This window comes from Erithacus rubecula, assembly GCF_903797595.1.
Source record: "Erithacus rubecula genome assembly, chromosome: 2".
NCBI lineage: Eukaryota > Metazoa > Chordata > Aves > Passeriformes > Muscicapidae > Erithacus > Erithacus rubecula.
In genome coordinates, this window is record NC_136685.1 from 34919501 (window position 1) to 34933212 (window position 13712).

Consider the following 13712-nt stretch of genomic DNA (forward strand, 5'->3'; position numbering starts at 1 on the left):
ATCAACTTGCTTGGAAATTTTGCTTGAACAGATTAACAATGTACTAAAAGATTATGGGAAACCTTTCAAAGTTGAATCCTGTAAAGGGAATTAGGACTTGGGTTTGGAGCAGGATTTTTTTATCAGTTGCATTTTCAGCATTGTGTTTTGGGACAGCTCTGACAGGCATTAGCCTGCTGAAAACTGATGGAAAGAGGAAGAGAGTTTCCAAGTGTGTAATGAAGGACCATCTGTCTCACACACCAGCTGATCACTTATGTGCACAAAGGGCTGTTAGATTTCAAGGCCAAGTGGGTCTTCCCAGAAATGTCTGCATTAGGTTTCTTCTATACAAAGAGCTATGAAACACGAATAATGAGAGAAAGAATAATTTGGATATGTTAAAATACTACATTAGTGTAGTCCTCAAAAAAGAGGACTGGTTGCAATGCAGCTTTTCCCACAACCTTCCTGCAACTGACATCAGCCATCTCCTACCTGACCACAGCTTCAGGTTCAAAGCCACATAGAGTCCAGGCCAGATAGGTTTTTAGAGTAGGTCTGTAGCATTTCTGCCAATCCCCTGTCCTGGACTTTACATAAGCCTCAGAACTTGCTCCTCTTCTGTCTCTTTGCCACCAGGGTGTTTTCAGTCCCCTCTGCATTGGGCCTTTTCTTTTCCTCTTGTCAGGTCACTTGACTTTGAAGCTGTGTGCACATAATGAAACTGTGCCCAGCCTTCAGTCATGGGACTTGTAGTAAGGGCAGGTAAATAACAGGTTGAGTCTTTGCACATATGACATGTACAGTGATAGATGTGACTGGACTTTGTCCATGGAGAGCTGCAGTTCATAGACATTCTGTTCTTTCTGTGTCATTCATTTCTATCCCCACCAGAAAAAAAAAAAAAATCCAGAAGAATACAAAATCGAGTGTCTGCATTAGAAAATGTTAATGTTACTTAAGCACAGGGAATTGTCCCACTGACATCCACACCATCAAGGAGCCTATCTGCACCTGTTTGGTGTAGGGTCTCATCCTGTTCCTGTAAAGAGAGAAAATTTCCATGAAATACACTGGTGACATATCTGTGCCAAGAAAGCTTTTTTTCTGCAATGTGCTAACATCTTGTTTCTCAGCTGTAATGATCAAACATAATCAAAATAGTTCTGCAAACTTTTACATATACAGAATTTATTTAACATACAGATTAACTGTTACTCACACAAATTTAGAATTTTTTACAGTATCAAATTAAATAAAATTCACATGAAGTCTATCCTGATTATGAAAGTGACCTAACAAAACTGTTGTATGTAGTGAAAATCACAGTGTTTTTATATGTTTTAGCAACTACACTTTAACTTAAATAATGACACCAGACTTCAGATTAATGCTGTAGTTTTGACAAAGGCTTGCTGACATCAGGGAGGCATCAGACAGTCAGTCAGTCAATTAACCCTTCCTGGGAAGCACCAAGAGTTTTCATGTGAACCTCTGCTATGACTATGGCCACAGAATGATGATTACCACAGTAATTGTTTAGTGAAAAAAGGCATAAGTAGAATAATCTGAAAAAACCTTCAAAACAATATATTCATGACATAACTAGGAAGTTCCTGTGATACTTCAATGCTTGGTTTGTTTAGGGAATCAATTCATTTAGGGCATTTTGAGAATGCCTTCAGGTCAGAGGAACAGCCTTTGAAAGCGATGTGCCTGTGAGATCAAGCATTGTAATGGGAACAGCTCCTTATTTTCTGTTTTCTCCTTTTTCTCCCAATCCCACTTTTATAATTTTACTCAGCCTACTCATACAATTTTCTTTCACCTCTCCTGATGTCTACAATGGTCCTGTCCAACTTGCCTGCCTACCAGTTTGTGAATTACTGACATTCACTCATAATTGCCCACACAAACACATGACTTGGGTGAGCAGAAGGTCCCAGTGATATTGTGATAGCTGCAGGGCTGGGTGAGGCATTAAGCAGGCACAGTCAAGTCTCAAGGCGTCCCTCTCTGACATTCAGCTCAGACTTCAAAGCCCGCTGGCTGGCTCCCTGCTGGAGGGAAGGGCATCTGGTCTTCCTGAAATTGGGGAAATTTTATTGTGTCCAATTCTGAGCTCCTCGGTACAAGAGGGGCATGCAGCTGTTGTGGGTCCAGTGGAGGACAACGAGGGTAATTGCAAGACTCTCTTATGAGGAAAGGGTGAAGTTTCTGAGCCCGGTTGCTGAAGAAGTGACTGAGAGGAGACCGCATTACTTACTGTGTATAAATACCTAAAGGGAGGTTACCGAGGAGATGGAGCCAGGCTCTTCTCCGTGGTCTCAACCACTCGGATACGAAGCAACAGGCAGAAACTGATGCATGGGAAGTTCCACCTGAACATAAGGAAGAAACTAACTTAATGTGTATATGACCATGTGCTGGAACAGAGAGACTGTGGAAGTTCCCTCACTGGAGATGCTCAAGAGCTCTCTGGAGGCAGTCCTGTTCCGGTGCTCTAGGACGAGGTTGGACCAGGTGACCCATTGCGGTCCCTCCTAACCCGACCCTCTCCGATTCTCTGGCTTTGTAGCGCTTCTACTCCCACACAACTATTATGAGCTCCCATAATTTAGCTGCAGAGGAGCTTCGGTGCAGGAGAGCGCCCAGCAGGGTGTGGAACCCTGCTCCGGCCAGAGCCCTGTGTTCCTGGCCGGCCGCGGGTTCCGTCCTGGCTCGGCCGCGGCCGGCGGGGGGAGAGGCGGCCCGGGCCGATCGATGGGCGCTGCCCGCCCGCCGCGGCCGCCCGGTGTCGCCCTAGGAGCGGGCACGGCAGCGGCGGCGGCGGCGGCAGCGCCTCCCCCGGGGCAGCCCCGGCCCGGCGGCGGAGGCACCGCTGGAGGGGCAGTGCCGAGCCCGGCCAGGAGCGGCGCCGCTGGAGGGACAGTGCCGAGCCCAGCCCAGCCCAGCCCGGCCCGGCCGGCGGGAGCGGTGCCGCGGAGGGGCAGTGCCGAGCCCAGCCCGGCCCAGCGGGAGCGGTGCCGCGGAGGGGCAGCGCAGGTGAGCGCGGGTGCGTGTGTCTGCGGGGGAGCGCGGAGAGGCGGCGGGGCCGGGCGGGGCGGGGCGGGGGCGCTCCCGGCGGGGCCGCGCAGGTGATGGCCGAGGTGGCCGCGCTCTGGCGGGGCTGCAGCTGGGGACCACCGCGGCGAAGCCACTGCCCCGGACTGGAGTAGTGAAAGTGTTATTCCAGCCCGGGGAGGAGCAGACTCGGACCCTCCGGGATGTCGCGTAGGTACCGGAGCGTGTGTCGACGTAGGAGTACAAACGCAGGTTTGGGGGTGAAAATGAGGAGTTTTAACGCTCTTGTTCCAACTTTTAAGGCCGTGTCTGATGAGAAATGGAAATCTGGCTCAAAGTCATCCTTCCTGTTGTTGACATCACCTGAAAACTCTCCTGGAAATATTTCCACTAGTTTGCTGCAAACATCACCCTCCCCTGAGGTCCCAATACCTTGTGAGTACAGACTGGCTGCTGGTAGAGCGCTGATTGTGGAAATCCATGGCTACGGCATGTAATTGTTCTGCAGTGTTCTTTTTATTGTAACCATTAATAAAGAGCTTATCGTGCCCTGGGGTGTTGTGTGTAATACAGCATAGTCTGTAGACAGTGCTCTGTTTTTTTTAAAAATGCATAACCAATATCTTCATATTTTTATAATTATGTATGAAGTGATCGTTTGGGTTTCTACTTGGTATTTCATGTGCATTGCAATGCACATGACCAAAAGAACGTGTTGTCTGCTACTGAATACCTTTTGTTCACAGGAAAAACGTTGAGAGGGTTAGAAAATAGCTTGCTGGTAGGTGAATCTTTGCCTCATGAGTTGTTTAAATTAACTTAGAATATCTTACCAATGTTAAAGGAGTAATTGGGAAGATCAGTAAGCCCACTTCTGTCCAAAGACAGAAAAAATGTAACCATGTCTTAACACTTATGCAGCACTGGTTAAGCATGGAACAGATCCCCTGGTAAAACTGTTTTGAGTTTACTCTGAGGAGAATGTTATTTACTTTCTTTCAAGGTGATGTGTCAGGCTGCCCAGCTAGTTTTATAACAACTTATTTTGGCAGGCTCAGGTTCCAAGTATTGTGTAATCTTCATTCTCTAGATAGTTGGAAAACAAGGTGTTTCTGGAGATGTGTGATTACATGCAAAATCTGCAGTTGCATTGCAGACCACAAGACATGGTGTAATGACTCTCGTTCAGAACTTCATAACAATTTCTTAGCAGAAAATACTCAAAAATAGTTAAATACATTGCATATAGAAAACCTAGAGTTGGGTGCCTACATAATGGCATTTAGCTGTCTGGTATGCAGATGATGTTTGTCCATGAGGACCTATTAGTCTGCAAGGAATAAATGGGAATTGTGTAGCATCAGTAGTGATGTCATTGCTTTTCTCCCTGTTGTTTTGTTTGAAAATAAACTAATAAAATTAAAAAGAGGTTTTGTGGTAATCAGTTGGAAGGTTTTCACTTTCCCCTGCTCCTTAATATTTATCCAGACAGTGTTACCAATCTCACATAGGAGACTGGCTTTGAACACAAGAAATGAAGTAGCCAATAAATGATTGGTAAAAATAAAGTGAAAACCTCCTGATCTTGCAGGTACTTTCCTTCAAGTTTTTTTCCACAGAGGTCTTTTTTGTGGGGGGGAAATTGTGAGAAGTTGTCTGCACTAATGGGACTCCATGTTGGCTGATATGATGTAGTCACAGCACAGGGCTTAGCATCTTGTCCTGTCACAGGTGGCACATTCTGGAGTTTGGATTATCAAATTTACAGTGTTCTTGGACTAGGTGAGATGAATGATACCTTAATAAATCAGGTGCTTGTAGGGTGTGGCAATGAGCAATTGAGCCTCAAGCTGCATTTCTCCATGTGTCTTTAGCTTCACCTCTGTTTGACTTTACCAGTGAGTCATTTTGTGATGTAAAATACCTTACTGTCCCTTATTCACTAAATCTGTATAACAGGATAAACAATGCTTATTGGTTTGAATAGGTGATGTACCAGCAAATGTATGTAAAGCACTTTCAGGTTCTTAAATTAATTATACTGACAACTATATTTATTCTCATTAGTTTCAGATGTGCAATTCCTTTTTTCCCCTCATCAGTTAGGACTTTGGATGAACTTGCAGAGAACTCACAGTTGCATCTTTTTTTAGAGGTATATCAGTACAACATGTCCCTGGTGGAAGTACTTTATTTAAAACCACAAATGAAGTGCCATATTTTATTGGCAAGATTGATCTAGGTAGATATTTGTCAAATACATAAATTTATTGTAATTGCTTTGGGCAAATAAAAATTTGAAATAAATATTTTTAGTTCCTTTTGTTTATTCAGGAATTAAATATGTGACTTCCTCAAAAATGATCCAGCCAAAAATAGGTGTAGAGCTGCACTTCAGAAATACCTTAATTCATAACAGCAAGGAGCTGATTTTCTTCCCTGCCTTCTATCCAGCTATTTTGATCCCCAAGATCTCCAGAATAGTTTCTGAAGTACAATACTAGAAATATTCTTGCATACCATTGCTAACTCTTTAGGAGTAGCTTAGGTACTTCTCACCTGACTGCACCACTCCCTGTTAGCAGATGCTGCTGAAGAATAGTTTGTTACAGTTCACTGACATCAGTTGTGAGAATAGTGAAATCCTGAAATAGCCCATGTCTTGCTGTGACCTTGCTGTCACTGAATTATGTGTACTGGTCTCTTTCTAAACCTATTCCCTCCTTTTGTCTGTATTTGGTTTATTTCCTGCTGCCATTCAGAATGCTGTTGGATTTGTGAAGGCAGGTGTTCCAAATTGAGGAAGAGTCAGAATCAATGTGTGGAGTCCTTGCTTAGTTGTTGCATAGCTTTCAAATGCACGAATGTTGGGGATGCTCCCTGTGACTGGGATGTTCTCTGTGTATTGCTTCCTTTGATGGGTTGTGCATGACACAGTGATGCTTTCTATTCAAAGTGCTGCTGCTATGGCCTCACAGGTATTTTTCTTGTTTTCTGGAAAACACTGAGGTTGAGTTGGAGATGTGCAGGTGTTGAGAGTGAAGCAGGAAGGATACTATTGGTGTGCAGAAGTTTGATACGAGGGTCAAGAATGCTATCAAAAAACCCAATGATTAAATGAGTGTCAGTTTAGGACACATTTTTGAGAGGTGTGTGATAAATGAAGCATTAAGGCTGTCACAGGACTTTGAGGCTAAAAGCAATCTAGCTTATTAGCACTAATAGTTAGTTGGGTATATCCTATTGCCATAAATCAATACCCATTTGATGGCCTAATGGATACAGTACAATAGCTTGAATTCTTGCATTATCCAGTTGTGGAGAGGTTGCCTTGGTAGACTCAGTGATGTACTTCTGATGCAATATTGAACACATAGGTAGCTCACAATTCACAGGCACAGTTCAGGATTGTAGATTGCTGGCTTGCTCTCGTACTGTTTTATTTTTTATCCTTTGTCAGTGATCTTGCCATGTGCGAGATGAAATTAACAGTCCTTGGAATGAACAGGAAGATTCTTCCAGCCAGCACTCATGTCTTCCTGCTTTTCCTCTGTGGCTCTCTCCTTCCCATTCCCCATACCCACTGCTGGTCCTCCAAACTGTAGATGCCAATCTCAGCCAAGCCATGGGGGGGAATCTGACTGTGCTTAGGGATGGGATTTGGGCACATCTGTGGCAAATGATGGATGGAAGTATCTGGTGTGGATGCTAGCCAGATGGAGCATATTGGGGCTACAGGGTAGCTGGGGTGTGATGTGCTGAGCACAGCAGGATTGCTGTAATCTTGAAGAGAAAATAGTATACTCCTATGCCAAAACAATCCTAGGCTTTTTAATCTTGTGTCATGATCAAAAGCATATTTGGAGTACTCTTCAAATCATTAAATCATACCTCCTTCAAATCCTGGATTTCAACAAGCTTCTAATAGCCTATCCCTTACTATCTCATAATTTGCCACCTTCCCCACCTAAGCATCATCCACTTTGTGAAGTGAGCTACTGAAGATACAGGTTTTGTGTGCATGTCTTGGCTGTGGGACAAAAGCATTTTCATTTGCATTATGGAAAATGCATTTGGAATTGATGGAAATTAGTTCCTTAAGGGTGTGCATCTTCATTGTGTCTGCATTGCAGTGGGATAATTTCCTTTTCCAGTTTGAGATGCCAATTGCTTTAAGCCAGTCAGGAGTATTTTCTGTTGGTTTCAACAACATCTGTAATGTGACATCTTAGGAAAGATGGTTGCTAGGTCTATTTATATTGTGCCAATACCCTTCTAAGTTAAAGTGCCCTAAATGGTTTCAGTTGGGTCAGTCACTGAGGAAAATAAAGCCTTATAAAATAAGAAAGCACTGTGAATGTAATTATATATGATCTTAATCTTTGAGTAACTTTTTAATAGTGGTCACAGTGAATCATTTTAGGTATGTTTTACTTCTGTACTGAGTTTGATGTCTGTGCAACAGATGCAGAAATTGCAGCTGGTTCAGAGTCTTGGGCAGGATGTGATCTTTTCACTGTATCACTACTGGTGCACATAATTGCACTAATAACTGCCACGCAGACCTGTTGCTTAACTCAGTTTTTTAGTATTTTGTAAAGCTTGCATATGAGTAATTTTCCTTCATTTTCTGTCTGAATGCTTTTGGGATTTGACTATGTCTGGCTGAAGTGTTTCAAGAGTATTATAGGATGGAGGGAAGGGAGGTGTCTTTCTTCTGGCTGCAGAATTATCTGCCTGACAACTACAGTTTTTCGTTTGATGTTATTGTTCTGGTTTGAATCCAGCAGCACTTTCTTATCAGTTTGTTTTTTCCAGATTTTGCAGCAGCTCCTGAATTCTTGCAAGTATATGTTGTTCTTTTCTCACAGCTTCTGTGTAAAATCTGGCCATTCTCTTTCCATGTACTCTTTTTGATTTTTAAGTTTTTGGTAGTTTTTAATGTTCATTTTATAGCTTATGGTGTAAGTATTGCTATGAATGGTAAACTTGGGTGTGGAGTAAGCTTAAACATGAAGTATATTATTAATGAACAGTCAGTTATTAAGTTGGATTCTCTTCTTTCCCTGTAAGACTACAGTTAAACAGTTTGGGGAAGCCAGGGTTTAAGAAATCCTGACCTGGCATGCACTGGGTGAGGCTGCCATCAATTTCACTTATTCCCTGGTGTTTTGAAAGACAAGTGGAGGTGCCCCTGCAGGTGAGCAGCTTCATTACCAGCATGCCTGATAAAGCAGAACCGGATTTGGGGATGAATGAGAGCAGCTTAGTCAAGAGAGGGTGTTGATGTTAGCTGTCTTAGTTACTGCTAGACTCAAAATAAACAAGATTTTTTTTTTTTTTTTTTTAAGAGTTTTCAAAAACTTACAAAGTGACACAGATGCTTTTGACATGTTGGAATAACAGAGTGTCTAACATTAGCAGCTTCTCTGTGTGACCATTTTTACAAATCATACTTCAGCTCAAGGCAGTGGGAGGTGGACATCTCTGACTGACTAGGACAGGAGACATTTCTGGGGAAATCTGTCTGTCTGGGAAGATTTCTTTCAGCTCTTCCTGGACTGTGGCCAGGAGCTAAGCAAGTCCCATGGCTGCAGATATGATGAGCCTGGTTTGGAGGTGTAGGTGAATGGTTTCATGGTCAGCCTGGCCAATCTCTTCTCTAAGTTGACTGCATTTCATTTGCTGGGAAAGATGACATGTATTTCCTTTAATGCCTTTCACTCTTGTAGGGTGACTCTCTCAAGCTGAGGAGGGAGTGTGAGTGAACAGGAAAGAGCCTGAGAAAATCAGAGTAAAAAGGCTATGACAACACAGCATGGAAGTTGCTGTTTGATAAGAAGGGCTATTTCTTCTCACTTGTTTTGAGTTTGAAATATGCTGGTTTAATCTGATGTCTTCTAGTATTTCTCCAACCTGATTTTCTTTTATGTGATTATGTCTTACCTTTGGTTGTCTTATGTTGTTCCTTGAAACTTTTCTCATTATGCTAGACGTTTTCAAAGAGGAAGAAGGCCAGACTTACAACTTCAAAGATGCAATTGAGTTTCTTAGATGATTGAATAAAGGTGGGTTTGGTTGTACTCTGTGCAGTAATATTTTTTTTAGCACCCTTCCTGCTTTTTAACTGTGCTGATGCTTCTGTAAGGACAGTCCACTGTCAATCCAGGATTTCATCCCAAGTCCATCATTATGCATATGAAGTTGAGGTATTTTTTCCCACCACAAATACCAGACTGTTTAAATAGTATTGAAATCTACCAGTCATTTTAACAGTTGTAATCTTTCCCTGTCCCTGTGTGATTCATTAGTGGGGGTAATGAACACAATATATGCTTAATGCAGATGGCCGTGGGGCTGCAGGCTTAGTGTCCTTCTCTTGGGAAGATTGACCTTGTATTGTTTATTTCCTGTCTAACTGGTTCTTTATACAGATGAGGACTTTTCCTGTTATCCCATGACTGCCTAGTCTTTATAATACTGGGAAGCCACATTCCTTCCTTTGAAGGGAATCTTTGGGGTTTGGACATGAGTTATTGAAGACAGTGCTATGTGTACACTCACCACAAATGTGAAGTAGCTTAATTTAAACATCTGTCTTGTGTCCAAACAATCAACATTCACCTATATCTAATCTACATTCCAATCATATCCAGCTTTCTTCATAAAAATTTAAGTTACAATATTCTATTTGGGATTTTGTTTTGGTCAAAGAGAGCCCTGCGTATGTTACAGTAACTCACTTCTGCTTCTCATTCTTCCTATTTCTTAGAACAGGTTGACTGTTTCTATATTTAGCTCAGCTTTGCTTATTCATCCTTTCTCAATAAAGAATGTTTACCTAGATGCAAGATGGGTCCTAATAGGAAAGTGAATGGCAGAATTAAAAGAGTGGTATGAATACTTTCACTAAGCAGCATGCCATATCAATAAATCAAAGCAGAATTTGTAGATGTAAGCTCTGGTCGTTGGCAGAGTTTCTTAACTGAAAAAAACTATTATTTTAAGAAATTGTTCCCAGATTCATAGTGTCCATACAAGAGTAATTTAGGTAAGAAAAAAAAAAAAAAAACAACCCAAATTTTTTTCTACCTCCTTTCTGTTCCACTTATCTCTGCCCACCAACAGATGGTTGAGAAGCTAAAAACCATACTTTTGGGTTCTTTTAGAGAATTTAGCTTTTTGTATCTATAACTTCAGACATACAAATGAGGAGGAAGTTGCTGCATCATTTATTAGAATTGTGCAAGGTTTTTCTTCTTGTTGTTTGTAATCCTGAAAATAGGATACTTGACATGGAAGATAGAAGCATGTTTTATTCAAAATCAAGCATACAGAACTTGGATATATGTATTTCCAGCTTTTAAGGATAGTTTTTTTGAAAATTTGTAGTAATATTAATTTGCTTACATGTCATATATGGGTTTGTACATGCAGCAAGATTCTGAATATACTTACATGGGATGAGCTGGTTTGGTGAGCAGGCACACCAACAAAACAGGTAAGGGTACATTCAGAAGAACTGAGCACAGCATTTGAAAGAAAAAAGCAAATCGACATTTTAGAGGTTTATTTGTTCTTCTTGGAATTTGAAATTAAAACTCTCTTCTTGACTGGGCTGAAACTAGTGTTGAGCTACTCAGGAGGCTGTGGTGTAAAACTAGTTTTGTCTGGGACCCATTCTCAGTTTTTCCCAGACATGGAATAGTGCCAGTGTAATTGAGAACTTGCTCTGTGTTTCACTTCTATGTAACTCTCATGAAACACATGGATACTCTGCCTTAGTGGAAAAAGCACTAAATGTGCTTTTCAAGTAAGCCACATCAGGGAAGGTTATCAGAGGAAAGTGACACTATGATGGAATTTCTCAGCACATAGTAAATATGTGCTACAGTGTTTCACACTAAGATAAAGGATTTTTCTATCATTCTATGGAGCTGTATACTTCTCATCTTCCCCAAAATACTGATATTTTGGAAATCATTAACTATATAGGCCGTGTCTTAGTTTGTTATTAATGAAGTCACATTGTAAGTTTTAATATAGCAACAAGCATCTGTTGTATGTCTGTCCTTTTTACTTATAAAAAGCAAACTGACCTTCAATTGATCAGTCGTCATGATTCAAATTTTGAGTATGAGCATCCACTCTTCTGCTAACAAAAGTTTTTCATGGTTTGTATATGTTAAGCTCAAAATATATACGGTGTTTCAGGGAAAACAGAGTCAGGCAAAGTTGTCTGTAATGCAAAAGACTCTACCAGTACTTGGTAAAGTTTCAGTACTTGGGATGATTTGAAAATCACTTCCCTTCTGCTCTGAAAGTAGGATTTTCAGGCCTTGGTTAATTAAGGAACATGAATAAAATTGATTTGTACTCAAATTATGGCTCACAGAGAGGTAATTATAAACAAATTGTGTAGCAAAATAAAAATTAGTTTACTGTATTAAATCTCAGAAGGGTAGAACTGAAAAACAAAACCTTTGACTAGTTTTTGCATTATTAGATAGTTTAAAGATGGATACTTATTACCTCGTTTTTTTTTAATTGAATTTTATTTCATATTTTCTATCAGTAATGTCGGATCAAAACCTGATTTCCCTTCTTCTGTGGCTGATCTCATTCAGTTCAATGACTGCTTATGTGAATAAGACCCAAAGAATGTGGCTTTGTATGAAAAATATCCTCCCAGAGGTAGTTGTAGTAGGCTCACACTTAATTTAAAGGGAAAAAAGACAAAAACCAGAAATGAATATTTGTGTTTCCTTGTCTTGTACAATGATTTTCAGTGAAGTTTCATATTCTGTGAAATTAAATCTGTAGCCAAGATAATATGATATTGGACAATTTTTATAATTCTGCATGCAGGTCTGTGCTGTTGAAACAATAGGCTGAGTGTTTTTAGGTGTAGATAATCTGACTAAAATAACCTGTTGCAAAAGAAGTTGCAGTGCATTTTTGATAATGTTGAGCAGAGAGATAATTGTGAACTCTGCATAGTGTGTTACAGTCATGGGAGTAGTTAACAAGATAAAGAAAATCTCAGCTTTCTCTCTGTTTACAAAACTGGCCTTTCTGGAAGGACTGGAAAACAAGAATACAAATATATAATCTGCCTGCATTCTCATTCTACCCCTCCTTTTTGCCTCCCTGTATTGAGCCACCAAAAAAAGTGGGGGAGACTAATTGTGAGAAAACAGCACAAGAATCAGTCCTCCTCTGGAGGACTTAGTTTTCTCTGTTTTGTACACCACTGGGAGCTGGTGGTTGTGTGGCAAAGCAGCTGCCTTGGTAAGGTGTGATTCAGTCCTGTAGTGCTGACAGAGCAGAACTCTGCTGTTAACTCCTCCTTCCTCACACTGCAGTACCTGCAAATCTGGAGATGGAGCAGCACAGTTCAGATGTGAAGCTTGATCTTGTCTGCATTGAAACACCAATGTATGTTTCTACCATGTTAGGCCACTCCTCTGATTTTAAGATAAAGAAAATGTCCTTGACATTTTTATAATTTAATTTTCCCATTTTCTCTTCATTCTGTGCCACTTCTAAAAGCTCTGTAATGTTCCCTAATTTAGTATTCCCCATTTTGTCCTAGTACTTTCATATCATTTATTAGAGAATCATCTGATTTTCTTTGATCTGTTCCTCATCCTCCACCAATCTTCTGTTTTGCTAGTTGTGCTCCTAACTATGGTTGGTAAGTGCTGAGTCAACACTTAGAACCCACAAAAGATGTGAATAGAGCAAAAGGTTTTGTGACAATCCTTTAAGAGTTTGTGAGAGAGGATACGTGTCCCTCTTCCATACCTTTCCAGGTCATCCTTAGACATAAGACTGATTGTTGTGACACATCTTCCAGGGCTTTTTAAAAGCTGTGTTCAGTATTTTCTTCCTCATCCTGTCCTCTAGCTTTTACTTGTCTCAATCTGCAATCTTATTTTTTCTGCTTTCACTTCAACTTTAGTGATTTTTAGTTTTTGGGGCATCTTTTTCCATCTCTGACTGCTTTCAACTCTACATCAGTAGCTTATGGGCTTTTCTGTGCTTCTGGCTTTGCTAGGCTTCCAGTCCTTATCAGTGCACTGGCTTTTTGATAACAATGGTCCACTGTGTTCCTTGGTAGGAATGATGGTTCAGGAATATCACTTTTTATCTTGCTGGACAGGAACTGCCCACTCTTTGGGATATTTATTGTGTTTTTCTTGTATGTTGTGAAAGTGGAAATGGAATCTCTTTCAAAAGGGTATCATCAAATATAAGAGACACGAGGGTGCTGAGCTCTTCATAAGAGTAGGGAAGGAGATGGCCATGAGGAAAATCCTGCCAGTTTCTGGGAACATGGTCCAGGAATATGATGTCCCTCTAGCATAATCCTGCCCTTCTCTGTTCTTCTGTCATCAAGTTTGGGGTGTATTTTTGCTTCTTATTTCTCTTTAGGACCTGGGTAGCCTGTGTGGGCAGATAATGTAAAATGTTCTACATGTCTTAACACAATCTTGTATGAGCTGACCTCTTGTAAAATATGAAGACTCAGATATGCTGAGATTTCAGAATATTCATTAACTAGATACACTGAACTGCGTGGTCCTTTTCAGTACTCAAAATAGACCAAATAATCTATTTTGACTGAAGACCAAAAATATAGGAGAGTTTTTTTTTTTTTTTTT

At 40.9% G+C, this 13712-nt stretch overlaps 1 protein-coding gene across 6 annotated transcripts in view; it reads left to right on the top strand.

The window, feature by feature from the left end:
- The first annotated feature begins 2941 nt into the window (after positions 1–2941).
- The window catches only part of ANKRD6 (ankyrin repeat domain 6), an 85363-nt gene continuing 74592 nt past the window's right edge, over positions 2942–13712 (top strand). For 3 of the 6 annotated variants that reach the window (XM_079328405.1, XM_079328410.1, XM_079328408.1), the window contains exons 1-2: positions 2942–3027; positions 3348–3480. The gene's annotated coding sequence lies outside the window, so the exon portion shown is untranslated. Of the gene's footprint in view, positions 3028–3144; positions 3260–3347; positions 3481–9094; positions 9114–13712 lie in introns of those variants that run through there. The other 3 variants (XM_079328406.1, XM_079328407.1, XM_079328409.1) reach the window with 3 other exon arrangements.